The following is a 15,504-nucleotide window of genomic DNA, read 5'->3' as shown; positions in this document are numbered from 1 at the left end:
TCCGTAACTAAATTGCCACCATTTTGAATTCCGATTTTTGTGGTGTATGTAATTTTTCAAAAATTATACAAGATAACCTCATTTTGGGCCTCAAAGTCTTCTTTTTGTCTATATTGAAACTATTCTCCGCTGCGCGTCGCTAGTTAAACTCAAAAACTAAAATCTGCGTTTTACGAAGGCCAAATTTAAAATACAATACAGTTATCTCCTAAATACCATGTAAGCAAATCAAAGAGAAGAAAAAAAAAAAACAAGTTATTTTTATCGAATTATCGAAATGTGGATTTTTTTCTGTCATTATAAAGTAGATAGCAAGTAGCTTGCGTTGCTAATTAGTTCCATAGATAAAATTATCAATTTATCAACTTATTTTTTGTAATTCTTTCAATCATTGTTGTTTACCAACTGCTCTTCTTGAGTTTAATTGGTGTTGTTAATGTGCAATATATCCACCCGCTCTATTCGTTTGCACAGTTTGTATTGTGGTCAATTGATTGCCTTCTTGTCAGATTGAGTCGATACTTTGTAATTTTGTTTGAAGTGTTTATTCTTAAGTGTTTATCAACATTGTAAATCAACTCTAAATGCTTATTATCCAGATGGACAATCTCAAAGAGTACCTTCTAACTACTGCCACTTAATTATTGTACTAGCAACGCACAACTTTAAATCGCCTAAAAACCTTGCTATAATGATTTATTATGATGTTCAAATTGGTTACAATCAATACAAGAGTTCAATTAAATTTGGATTGTTACCGCTGTCTCGCAAAATCATGTCTTCTCAAGAGTGGAAATAATGCTTTAATTTCGCGGTTGGAGTACTATTGAAGGGAACGGTTATTGTCGTAAGAAAGAAATTACAACCCATTAGGCTTTCTGTACCTATTATGTCCTGGCGGAAATACAAACCTGTTATGTTCCTAATTCTTGCTTATTATTTAATCAAACGATTTCTTGTTGCATTTTAAAGTGTTACAAGATATAATATATTTGTTATCAAATTACAACACAGCAAACGCAATTTTTTGTTTTTTTAAATGTTATATAAATGTCATGTATTATATGTCATGAAAATGTCATCATATAGAAAAACGATTGAAAAATATATAAAAGTGTTTGGAACAAAAAATATTGCAAAAACACTATACATATCTAATTACAGTTTTCATCCACCATTTTCTAGATTAGAAAATGCCGGTTCGAAATCATCAATATGACAGTTGTTATTCCTACATTGGATGTGTTTGAGCTTTTGATTTTGCCATTTGATTTAGGTCTTTCCGTTTTGAATATTCCCCGGAGTTTGGTATTTTTGAGATTTTACTTTCACCCGTATTTTAGGACAGGATCATTAAAGACGGAATATTTAGCTGTTATGTTCTTCTCGTTATGCATGTACCCTTACGATTCATGTATATTCCTATCAAAAGTTTTGGGTGCAAACGAAAGTGTAAATTTTGATAACGATATGCATTTATATTATTAATTAACGCGTGATTAACGTACAGAGGCGAAAATCACATGGCATGCAGCATGCTGGGGACAAAATTATCTTTTAAATAGATAGCGTATCGTGGAAAACAATGTAAGATCGAGTCCCACTATTTCTATTAAAGACCAAACATGCTGAATTCAAACGAGGTCAACTGAATAATCAATGTTTCTTTCAATGTTTTTTTCTCTAAAAAAACATTATCCTAAAAGATTTGGAATATACATGTCTATCACAATCAACTACACGTACATGTCTGCGATTAAAATTTCAAGCAGATGTCTGATATGTAGATATTCAAGTGCATGCCCGTTCGTCTGTATAATGGATTGTTGTTTCGCAGGCAGTCTTAGTGTAAACTAGGGATATTTTTTTCAAGGAAGAACATTAATTCAAACTGATAAATATAAATTACGTAATATGTTAGTACGTCTTCAAATACCACCACTGACTTATTTTCTCGTTTGAACAGATTTATTGCAGAACATTGTCAGCTATTAGTTTTATGAAGCATGAAGATAAATATTTTAGCTATGTCATCAATTTGTTTTTATAAGACAATGGATCTATGGGGTGCATTCCCGTTGAATGGTGATGTATATTTAAAATTTGCACAGTGTTGAAAAAAATCAAACCAATATCAACATTATATTAGGATTACATAATTTTATATAGTTGTTTATGAGAACTCAGAAACAGTTTGAATTATAGCCCTTGAACTATCATTTACAAACTTTCAAATCATTGTTCGCCCTGTAAAATTTATGCGTAATTATATTAGAATTACAACATCGAACTCCCTCCGCTATAATAAATATGATTTTTTTTCTTTTTAAGACCTTTGAGTCATGTTGTTTCCCTTTACCTTTAACTGTCAAAATTTTAAACCTTTAAATTTTTGTCCAAGAAAAACACGTCAAATATACCAATGTCGCCATTTATACATTGATATCAAACTGTAAATTGTATATTTTACTTGTGTTTCCCTTGAGAGAACTGCGATAGACCCCTGCCACCATGATTTTTCGTTTAGTGATGGGTATTTAGTTTCCGTATAGTGTTTAGTTAACTTGTATGTCTTTTCGTTTTCCATGGTTTGATATCAGTTTGTCCATGCCCCTTTGTATCTACCATGTCTTTTCTTTACTTATTATACGCATTGTTGTAAACCAAATCAAAGTGTAGAATACAATTTTGAATGTTGTTGTACACATCATTAACTATCTTGTAAAAAAAATATTTAAATTTTTATCATGATCTAATATTTGAAACACGGTTACACTGAACATAACTTGTACAATCAATCTAATTATTTGGGTTATTGTAGGGTTATTATAATAAAATTCATAAGTATTGAGCCAAATATTTGAGTTATCATGAGAAGATTTAGCATCTATTTTATTTTTTTTAATTTGTACGACTGCTTCTTTAAAATAAAGTAAAATAACAAAAATACCGAACTCCGGGGAAGTTCAAAACAAAAATTCCGTAATCAAATAGCAAAATCAAAAGCTCGAACATATCAAACGAATGGATAACAACTCTCATATTTCTGACCTGTTTCTTGCATTTTCTTATGTAGAAAATGGTGGCTTTACCCTGGTTTTACAGCTAGATAAACCTCTCACTTGTATGAATGTCGCATAAAATTAAAGTAATATTTACTAAGAATACTGAAGTTTCTTTTTCTGCTATCGTGTTTTTTAACCAATATAATTTGCTTCTTCGTCTCATTTTATGGAGGTGTTCTGTTTTTTAAACCAACGTTGTCAAAACAAACCTTACTTTGGGGTTTTCCAACATTATATATTGTGTCCTCTTGTTTGTAATGACATTTTAATCAACTTTTATTGCTTACCTAGCCATTATGTAATTCGATTATTTAAGTCTTCTGCCTTTTGTTATACCTTAACGTTTATGTGAACATAGACAATCAATTCAATGTACAAATATTTCAGCATTTTTTGTTGCATTTATAAACCATTAATTTCAGATCGTTCAACCCGATTATCTCACGTGAAATCACAACTTGCATGATCGAAAAGCTTTCCTGGTTTTAGATGCTACTTTTCTAATTGAAATTCACACTTATGTGGGATGTGTTATTATAAATCAATTGTTTACAAAATGATTTCCCATGTAAAATGTGTGATTATCAATATAATTCAGAAAAAAAGTGATATATAGACATTAGCCTTATCATTTTTTTCACTTGCTGAGCAAATACTATAGTTTTATAAGCCTACCCAATTTCAGTTTAACAGCCGTTGACAACACTATAAAGTATCAATTATAAAATTTCCCATTACAGGTCCAAATGAAGTGAAAATCAATTATCTAGTTAATTTTATTAAATTTGTGGTAAACAAACATTATGTAATCGTAATAGTTCATATATTCCTATTGTAAATATCTAATACAACTTTGATTCAAACGACAAACTAAATATACCTGTTTTAATAAAACAAAAATCGATGTTAATGAAAAAGGAAAAAAGGTGTGTTATGACAAAAAGAACACGGAAGTAAAATCTATTATGCATATGGCAGTGACATGATAGTACAAATAACAACATATTGTAAACATTGAAATTTAATATAAAATGTTTTGAATTGCATGTAAATTGATTTCAGTATTTAATTAAAATCCGAAAATGCTAGAACTTTCTAAGTCACATGTAAAAAGCATATCTGTTTTTGTTGAAAGCGATCATCACTATCTGCATAATTCAATCAGTGTTTTGGAAAATTCACCATTAAAATCTGTATCGCCTCATTTGGCCTACTGCACATTTTTCTGCATAAAATACAACTATGAACAAATATTGTAAGATGACAGCAATTATAGAAGTTCAATATGCTTTTAATTGTTATCTTAATAATCATCATATGTTTCTGGATTTAACATTTGTTGCTCCAATTGACCAACTTAAGACCCCAATTTAATTGGAATTAGTATTTCCTAACTGATAGGGCGATTGATTTTATCCTGTTTTAGTATTAAGGTTGTAACACTCAGTAACCAACTGTTTCTCATTACTTCGTAATCATTCCACTTCAGAACACGCGTTGGGAAGAATATATCGTCCTCAATTATTTGTAGTATTGGACACGAATATTTAATCACTTGGAAAAAAGCGATATAGTCAGTTAGTGAAATGAGAGTCCCATTATATTAGCACACTTCAGAAGCGATTACAAATGTTGATGGAATCTTATTAAATGTCTTTTAGTGATATTTAGCACAATGTTTTGGGTATTTTTGTATTTCAATGCTCTTCGACTTCATATTTGATTTGGTTTCCCATCTACTTTAAAATCAAGTGTTACTAATGACTATAACGTAGACGAAATGTGGGTAATAATGTATACTTTTGATGTTTTAGGATTTGTTTTTTTGCATGCAGCAAGTCGAACTCATATAAAAAAAAATCTACTCACTGCAAGGTTAAAGGAACTTTGTTTTATTGACATAGTTTTTTATGCCTTTTAAGAATTGTTCATCACAGAAAAATGTAAAAGTAATAGGATGCTATAGATTAAATTCTTATTGTTATATCTCATGCATACATAGTTCTTAAATAACGATAACTTAGCCATTGAAAATATGTCTGCTTTATTGATAATTTTGCAATATTGCATATACCTTGTAACATCAAAATTTCTATGATAGTTACGGAACTTTTTGAGTAAACATCAAATAAGCAGCAACTTAACGACACCACACCAAATAGTATTAAGGTGGACTTATACGGTCGAATTCATCAATGATAATCTTTCATATTGGAATTTATTCGAGCTGCATTCGTATGACACAAGTTTACATATATCATCAAAATAATCTTGCAAAAATGATTTCTATGGACTATGTCCTCGTTAAATGACAAATTTTTATAAGAATTAAATCACTTAGCGCAAAATTTGATGATAGGTGCATTAATTGTGTGAACCCTTCATTTCAAACCGCGTAAAAAAAATTACAGAGCTAACAGAGGAGTTAACTTGGCGATACTGTCCAAGTGAGTCAAATCCTGCTGACTTACTGTCAATAGGGATAACCGTTGATAAATTCAAAGACATCCGACTTTGGATGCATGGCAGATTGGCTCACAAAAGAAGATAATTGGCCAGAATGAAACAGAGATGAAGCACAAATTTTATCCTCTTTTGGGCACCAAAAAGTCGTAGCAAATACCGTACAAGATACACAGAACAAAATTACAATACACACGATACAAGGGATCGAAAATGTCATCGATTTAAATAGATTCAACTCATTAAAGAGACTTCTTCGAATTACCGCTGACGTGAGAAGATTTATTACAAACTGTAGAACACGAGCTATACAAACAGGTATGTTAAACAACACCGAAATACAAAACGCAGCTATAACGTGAAAACAACACAAACAGAAAAAGCATTATTCATAAATCATTCAAGATTCGCAAACAGGAGAGTGGAAAAAAACACAACCTTGTCAAACAACTCAGATTAAACATAGCTGAAAACAAATTAATTTGCTGCGATGGACGCATTTATAATGCACCTCTTGAAGAAAATACAAAATTCCCGATATTGCTACCCGCAAAGGACAAATTGACACAACTTATAATTATGGACGTACATGTAACTCATTTTCATTCAGGATTATCGAGTACCGTAACATTACTACGCCAAACCTATTGGATACCATCGATACGACAAGTTATCCAGAGCATTATACATAAATGCATGATCTGCAAGAAAGTTGCTGGTCGACCGTATTCGGCTCCAGATCCTCCTCCTTTACCTAAAGACCGACTTATAGAAGCACCCCTGTTTACTGTAACCGGGGTAGATTTTACTGGTGCTTTGAATGTTAAAACCACAGATGGACTTACAGTAAGTATACATTTGTCTATTTACTTGCTCAAACACTGGTGCTGTACATTTGCAAGTAGTGATTAATTTATCTGAAGAGACATTAATATTAGCGTTTCGAAGATTCGCCAGTAGAAACTCATAACGGAGTTACTTGCAAAGATGTTGGATTTAGTTTCAAGCGGAATCGAAGTAGTGCACCTTTCCGGTTTCGGAGAGAAAAATAGACAAGTAAGACACATGAAATCGGCAACAGTTTATATTCAAACAGATGAAGGCAAAAATATACCACTAAATGTACTAATTATTCCGGAAATTGCAATGCCACTACAAATTCACGTGAAATCCGTTACTAACATGAGACATTTACGAGGACTAAAGTAAGTACATCCTGTATCGGACGATGACTATTACGAAATTGAAATGTCTAATCGGAGCAGATTATTATTGAAGTGTAGCTGGAGATTACATTATAAGAGATGAAGGACCAACCGCCGTTGAATCCAGGCTTGGGTACCTCAGGACCCACAATAGCAATAAATCAAACCAAATATCAAGCTGCATTACATACTACATCACCCAGTAAAGAAAAATGCAGTCACGACGACAATCAGGATAGTATATGATTGTAGTTGCAAACAGACACCAGATAGTGCTAGCTTCAATGACTGCTTACTGAATGTACCACCGCCATACTCCCCAAATTCCGCTTGAACAAGTATGCAGTATTTACAGACATCGAAAAGGCGTTTTTAAATGTTTGACAGGAAAATGAAAAATATTTTGTCATATACTGTTCGAAAAACGACGGACAATCAATATATGGCTCTTACATCAGTTTCAAATCTTTCTACTCCGACAATCAAATTCAACCCTATGACCAAAGCAATTAATCAACCTATCTAAGCACTCACTTTGTTGATTGCATTGTATGTGAAATGGACCAAGTCCAATTTCAATTTACATTTAATTCATTTTATCTGGAAGACACTGAAGTATGGCTTGATCAATTCTGGGATATTTTTAAACATCTCTTTAGATCGTATGTCGATACCGATATGACGGAATGAATTGAAAGTGAATTAAATATTGGCTACTTCATCCTGTAATTACATGTAAGTGTATATGTCATGACGGCTTCCTAGAGCTTCCGCACTAATGTTTACTATTTGATAGGTAAATTAATTTGAAAAGTGTGCGTGTTTGTTTGGCACATCAGCTGGAGCCCATCATCAGAAATTTTAATTGATTTTGTGCATACCATATCATATTCAGGTACATTCAATTTTGTAGTTGATAGATACCAGGATTGAAATTTGGCATTTGCGCCAGACGCGTGTTTCTTCTTCAAAAGACTCATCAGTGATGCTCGATTCGTAAAATTTAAAATAAAAGGCCAAATTAAGTACGAAGTTGACGAGCATTGAGGACCAAAAATTCCCAAAACTTTTGCCAAATACAGCTAAGGTAATTTGTACCTAAAGTAGTAAATTTGTAAAATATATAATCGTTTTAGTTTCTGTCTTGTATATTATTCTACCCAACACAATAACTCTTCTCAATCTGCGTTAAGATGATAACTGATAGTCTTTTCAGATTTAATACAAATACTTAATGACTTGAAATATTTGGGCAATATAAGAAATGGGCATTTTTAACTTTTTCTTTTCTTAATAATGGGTCATCATATTTATTTTTTTATTTATTCCAGGTGGTTACATGTCGAACTATCGTTGTTTTTGTTACATATATTAATATAGGCGGAATATTAATAAATGTTTTTCTATAGGCATTCAGTTTCGTTATTAATTTTTTTCCTATTAGCTTATAATCATCATTGACGTTTTCAATTTTACATGATGGTTATAGACTTCCAAATGATTTGTTACACTACGACAAATAAGATTGAAGCGGCAACCGTAATTGAAAAAAATATATAGTAGCTTCTTTAACTGTTGAAATACAAAAAAAATAAAAATACATGTGTAAGTATTGTTAACAGATATAGAGAGGTATTCATAAATTAAACAGTAATCCAGATCAAAAGAAAAATAACATAAAATTATTTTGTTTATGCAGATATAAAAACAATATAAGTTTAAAATTTGTGTTACAATTTAAATAACTATCAATGTATTAATTTAAGTACAAAAACAATATTAGGTAAATGTCTGACAAATATACAAATGGAAAGTGTTCCATGATGAAATTGACATTGTACTAACTTATAACTGTGTTACTATATTTAGGAAATAAACACAACTAGTTGAAGAATAAAAGCAGAAAATGTTTATTTAATTGATGAAGACAAACTTGAGGCTACATTGGTATTGTGTTACTTAATCTTTTTCTCTTATGCGTAATGTTTAGTCATGGTTGTTATTTGTCCTATCGTCGTTTTTCTATTTGGCCTTTCTGTCGTTTGCCTTTACAAAAATTATGTTATTTTTTTAATCAAATTTATCAACTGCATATGTCCGATGCGAATTGCTGGATTAACCTTCATCAGGAAAAATGAAAATCACAAAAATACTGAACTCAGAGAAAAATCCAATCGGGAAGTCCATAATCACATGGCAAAATCAAATGACAAAACACATCAAAAACGAATGGACAAGAACTGACATATTCCTGACTTGGTACAGGCATTTTCAAATGTAGAAAATGCTGGATTAAACCTTGTTTTAAAGCGCTAAACCTTGATAAAGTTTGATGACAGCTCATCAAATTCCGTTATATTTACAATGATGCGCAAAGCGATATGTTATAAAGCAAAATACGTATAAGAACCAAAATAGTTGAAGAGCTATACGACATTAACTTACAGCCACATCTATCTAAGTTCAACTTTGTCAGATGAATTGGTATAATGCTTTGAAAATAAACAAGTAGTTTTAAGGAAGGTTTGTTTTAAATCATGTAAGTGCTGAAAATACTGAACTTATGAAACCCTCGGGACTAATAGTCCATTAGTGGCAATATCGACTCATTACTATACAAAATGAAAGCAACACTTAATAAATTACATAACCGATCCTGTTTTCAATAGTATTTGTTAGGATGGAAATAGAGTTAGGATCAGTATACACTTCTCTTCGGATGTGTTAGTATATTTGTACATTGAGAACAGTTCTACTCATAAATATATCTGCCCTAAAAGCGTTTTATTGATAGAACTGTCAGAATCAGTTCTATGGTAGAACTTTTCGAAACCATATTATGTTGAAACTGTCCAAAATTGTTCTAAGGCAGAACTGGAAGAAATTAATCTAGGCTAAAGCTGTTTCTAAATTAAGAAAACAAGAGCAGATATCTTTTGGTATAAAGAATGATTTTGTCGAAATACTAAAACTGTTCTTATCTTATGCATATATTACCTAATCCGTATTTGGCACATTTTTTTGGAAATTAAGGTTATCAGGTGTAATACCACCATTGATTTTTCCCTATTTGTCTTTGTTAAATTTGCACTTTTCAAAAAAATGTGCAGAATTTATCTTTGTTTCAAATAAAGAAATACTTGGCATGAGTAAAGTTGTATCCTGTCCAGTTTTATAGAAAAAGTTTCACATAACATTTCATTGCATATAAAAAAATAATCATCATTGGAAGTTAACCAATCAAATTCTCCCCTTATTCCATCTGTGTACAAGGTTTAGTCACCGTGTAACCTCAAGATTACAAAATTTTCTATAGAAATCACAAATAAAAAATGATGGTGTTTTGAAATACCTAAGACATATGTTTATGACACAGAAATAGTTTTACTGCAATAACATGTAGGATTAATTACCTACAACGGTCAAACTCAAGGGAATATTTTTTTAGACCTACTTTCGTATGCAACCGGATGTGACGTACCATGATTTGGTGGTATTACAACTAAAGAAGACCTTTTTGTTCAATAAACTGAATGTGACCTTTTCCCTTTGTAAGACTGGTTATTTCAAGTATTTCTGTCAAGTTTTGTCATAATCAGGCCTATAGTTTGAGAAAAATGTAGTATATTGAAAGACGACATCTACAGCGATTCGAGCAACATTTCTTCGACAAATTGAAACCAAGCGGCATCAAGATAGAATAGAGTGTGGACCAATAAATGATCAAATATCTATCTTATCTGCCTACAAACAGTTGAAAATGATACACAAGATGTTTTTAGGAAGATAAAATACCACTAATAAACCTCTTTGTCTTCTTTATAAGGTCTCTTTGGGTCAATTTAACCTCTCATTTCCTCAAAATTTCAACTTTTCAGGCCAATAAATAAAAATATTGGGGTAACTTTTACTCATTTATGGTAGAAATGTTATAAGAAATGAGTTATTAAAGCATTTTAGCAGAATGAACAATCCATATAAAAGTTTACTGTCTCCAATGAGGTTTCAATAAGTCCTTACGTAAAAATTAAATTTACACCGCGTTCCAAAGAGGGACATAAAAGGCTTCTCTTTTAGTGAATAAATTGTCGTTACAACATTAAAAATAATTTCATCTACTTATAACTTTATACTTATCTAAGCATTACCTAGGAAAATGTTATATCATAGCAAATTTTAAATATAAGGAATACAGAGAAAAAGCCCACCCCTTCCCAAAAAATAAATATATGCACTTAGTATGGCTTGTTCTGTCAACTGAATATTCATGGTACAGTTCTATTTCAAGACAATTTTCTCATAAAATGTGTTTTGGAGACTCAATCCACTCAGATTATTTCATTTTTTGTATTATTTCACGTAAATAGCAAGAAATTTTAACACATGAGACTACTCACAAGGCCATAGGTGCATGTACAGCTTCCCATATTAGGTGTAATACCACCATTGATTTTTCCCTATTTGTCTTTGTTAAATTTGCACTTTTCAAAAAAATGTACAGAATTTATCTTTGTTTCAAATAAAGAAATACTTGGCATGAGTAAAGTTTTATCCTGTCCAGTTATATAGAAAAAGAGGGACGAAAGATACCAAAGGGACAGTCAAACTCGTAAATCTAAAACAAACTGACAACGCCATGGCTAAAAATGAAAAAGACAAACAGAAAAACAATAGTACACATGACACAACATAGAAAACTAAAGAATAAACAACACGAACCCCACCAAAAACTAGGGGTGATCTCAGGTGCTCCGGAAGGGTAAGCAGATCCTGCTCCACATGCGGCACCCGTCGTGTTGCTTATGTGATTACAAATCCGGTAAATAGTCTAATTCGGTAGGTCAAATTCATGAAAGGGAAGGGGATTGTAGTTACGACGTAAGGAACATATCCGATATCATTTGTGAAACGGTTATTCCATAACGGTCAACCAACTCGTGATGGCGTCCGTAAAATTTACGAAGGGATGATTTCAACTTCACCATTTGGAACTCTTGGTTTAATAGCTTCCTTGTGAGCAGTAACCCTCTATCAAGAAAATCATGATAGGAAATGCAAGCACGGGAATATCGTATCAATTGGGAGATATATACCCCGTATGCAGGTGCTGCTGGAATGTTGCTACTTAGAAATGGAAAGTTCACAATTGGAAAGCTGAAATCATCTCTTTTGTCGTAAAGTTTTGTCTTCAACCGACCCTCATTGTCAATTTCTAGATGTAAGTCAAGATATGAAGCCGACTTAACTGTATCTGTAGTATCCTTTATCTCCAATTCGATGGGATAGATGCGATCCACATAGTCACCAAATTTTGAATTGTTTAGTGAAAGAACGTCATCTATATAGCGGAAAGTAGAGTTAAAGGATATTGCTAACTTCTTATCTTTCTTCCTAAGAAGTTCCTGCATGAAGTCAGCCTCATAATAATAAAGAAACAAGTCAGCAAGTAGAGGGGCACAGTTTGTTCCCATTGGGATGCCGACAGTCTGTTGAAAAACACGTCCTCCGAACGTAACAAATATGTTGTCAATCAAGAAATCAAGCATCTTGATAATATCGGTTTCAGAGAATTTTTTGTTTGAATCAGAATGATTCTTTACAAAGTATGATTTATCCCTCCCCAAGACAAGATACTTGTATCTACGTTGGCCATTCTTTTTTATGAAGCAAAGTAATACCAACTCTTTTAATTTGTCTTTTAGTTTGGAATGTGGAATACTTGCACATAACATGTCATTGCATATGAAAAAATAACCATCATTGGAAGTTAACCAATCAAGTTTCTCACCTTATTCTATCTGTGTACAAGTGTATTTTCTATAGAAATCACAAAAAAAAAATGATGGTGTTTTGAAATACCCATTACATATGTTTATGACACAGAAATAGTTTTACTGCAATAAAATGTAGGATTAATTACCTACAACGGTCAAACTCAAGGGAATATTTTTTTAGACCTACTTTCATATGTAACCGGATGTGAAGTACCATGATTTGGTGGTATTACACCTAAAAATGATCTATAATTTTACACTTGTTTGGCTGTCTAACTTTGATATTAGCGTCACTGATGCGCCTTATGTAGACGAAACGTGTGTCAGACATCTAATTTAAATCCTGGTACCTTTGATAACTACCAAGGATATTATTATGGTCATGTTAGTTTGGTCCAAAGTAGTGTATGTGAATGTTATCAACATCGATTTTGCACACATTTTTCGAATTGTTTATTCGAATCCAAAAAAATTAAGACCCAACCAATATTTTTTGTTTCAATGATATGAAACAGGAAGTACGATTTCGATATATATTAAGGCACAAAAGAACTTATATTTTGCTTACGCTCATCATATGTGCTTTGGATCATAGTATAAATTAGCGTGTTTACAAAATGAATTCTGGAGCTACCAAATGTAATCATGTATTATATATAAATGGTTACATTGAATCTGAATCTATATTATTGATTATAAATATATGAACGTTTGACCCATTCTGCGTTCTATACAAGATACTTGAACGTCTTCAATACATTCGTATTTCGCTTCAGTATTTACTACTTTGTTAGCTGGAATAAACACACTACGATTTCTTGTAGTATTCAATACATTTGTAATTCTCTTTAGTATTTGCTACTTTGTTAGTTGGAATAAACGCACTACGATTTCTTGAGGTATTCAACACATTTGTAATTCTCTTTAGTATTTGCTACTTTGTTAGCTGGAATAAACACACTACGATTTCTTGTAGTATTCAATACATGTGTAATTATCTTTAGTATTTGCTACTTTGTGAGCTGGAATAAACACACTACGATTTCTTGTAGTATTCAACACATGTGTAATTCTCTTTAGTATTTGCTACTTTGTTAGCTGGAATAAACGCACTACGATTTCATGAGGTATTCAATACATTTGTAATTCTCTTTAGTATTTGCTGCTTTGTTAGCTGGAATAAACACTACGATTTCTTGTAGTATTCAATACATTTGTAATTCTCTTTAGTATTTGCTACTTTGTTAGCTGGAATAAACGCACTACGATTTCTTGAGGTATTCAATACATTTGTAATTCTCTTTAGTATTTGCTACTTTGTTAGCTGGAATAAACACACTACGATTTCTTGTAGTATTCAATACATGTGTAATTCTCTTTAGTATTTGCTACTTTGTTAGCTGGAATAAACACACTACGATTTCTTGTAGTATTCAATACATGTGTAATTCTCTTTAGTATTTACTACTTTGTTAGCTGGAATAAACACACTACGATTTCTTGTAGTATTCAATACATGTGTAATTCTCTTTAGTATTTGCTACTTTGTGAGGTGGAATAAAGACACTACGATTTCTTGTAGTATTCAATACATGTGTAATTCTCTTTAGTATTTGCTACTTTGTTAGATGAAATAAACGCACTACAATTTCATGAGGTATTCAATACATTTGTAATTCTCTTTAGTATTTGCTACTTTGTTAGCTGGATTAAACACACTACGATTTCTTGTAGTATTCAATACATGTGTAAATCTCTTTAGTATTTGCTACTTTGTAAGCTGGAATAAACGCACTACGATGTCTTGAGGTATTCAATACATTTGTAATTCTCTTTAGTATTTGCTACTTTGTTAGCTGGAATTAACACACTACGATTTCTTGTAGTATTCAATACATGTGTAATTCGCTTTAGTATTTGCTACTTTGTAAGATGTCATTCAGATTGTCGTTTGTTTTTTGTTGCAACTTAATGTTTCTACTGTTTCGTTGTTTCCCTCTTATAGTTGATGCGTCTCCCTCGGTTTTAGTCTGTAACTCGGATTTGTTTTCTCTCAATCGATTTATGACTTTCGAACAGCGGAATACTAATGTCACCTTTATTAAGTAATGACTACTTTGAAAGGTGGAATGAACACACTACGATCTCTTGTAGTACTGAATACATTTGTATTTTGCTTTACTATTGGCTACTTCGTAAGCTGGTATAACACGCTACGTTTTCTGGTAGTATTCAATACATTTGTATATCGCTTTACTATTGGCTACTTTGTACGCTGGTATAAACACGCTACGTTTTCTTGTAGTATTCAATACATTTGTATATCGCTTTACTATAGGCTACTTTGTAAGCTGGTATAAACACGCTACGTTTTCTTGCAGTATTCAATAAATTTGTTTTTTGCTTTAGTATTTGCTACTCTGTTCGCTTGTTAAAAGACACTACGTTTTATTGTAGTATTCAATAAATTAGTATTTCTTTGGTTCTATAATACGCAATAATAAACTAGATAAAGCCATTTTCTATTTTAGTTTTATTTTACTTTAATATCATAATGGAAATGACTTGCACATACTTTTATTAAAACTACGTATCAGAAAATTATCTTGATATCACTTAGTGAAATTCTAAAAGATAATGCTATTATGTGTTTATCTTGTTTAACTTTACATGTAATTTGGAAGACAAATACGTATAATTTTAATCACTCGATTATTTCTATCCTTACATATTATATTACAGGAAACGATTACGCTATTTTAGACATCATATTCATCAGCAGTTTTTTCTATGGAGGAAACAATTTAAAAAAAAAAGTCTTTTTGCTAAAGTGAAGTTTTGTTGAATGTCGGGGAAATTGTTTTCGGCATATCTTTGACATTGTAATATTTCTGTGTCGACATTCATTATTCTTGATAGTCACAATTATAAGTTAACTGCTCAGACAACTATGCATTTTTCTACCCCAAGAATAGATTACCTATGATGTATTTGTCA

Source organism: Mytilus trossulus, chromosome 2 (genome assembly GCF_036588685.1).
Source record: "Mytilus trossulus isolate FHL-02 chromosome 2, PNRI_Mtr1.1.1.hap1, whole genome shotgun sequence".
NCBI classification, from domain to species: Eukaryota; Metazoa; Mollusca; class Bivalvia; order Mytilida; family Mytilidae; genus Mytilus; species Mytilus trossulus.
This window is presented reverse-complemented; position numbering follows the sequence as displayed.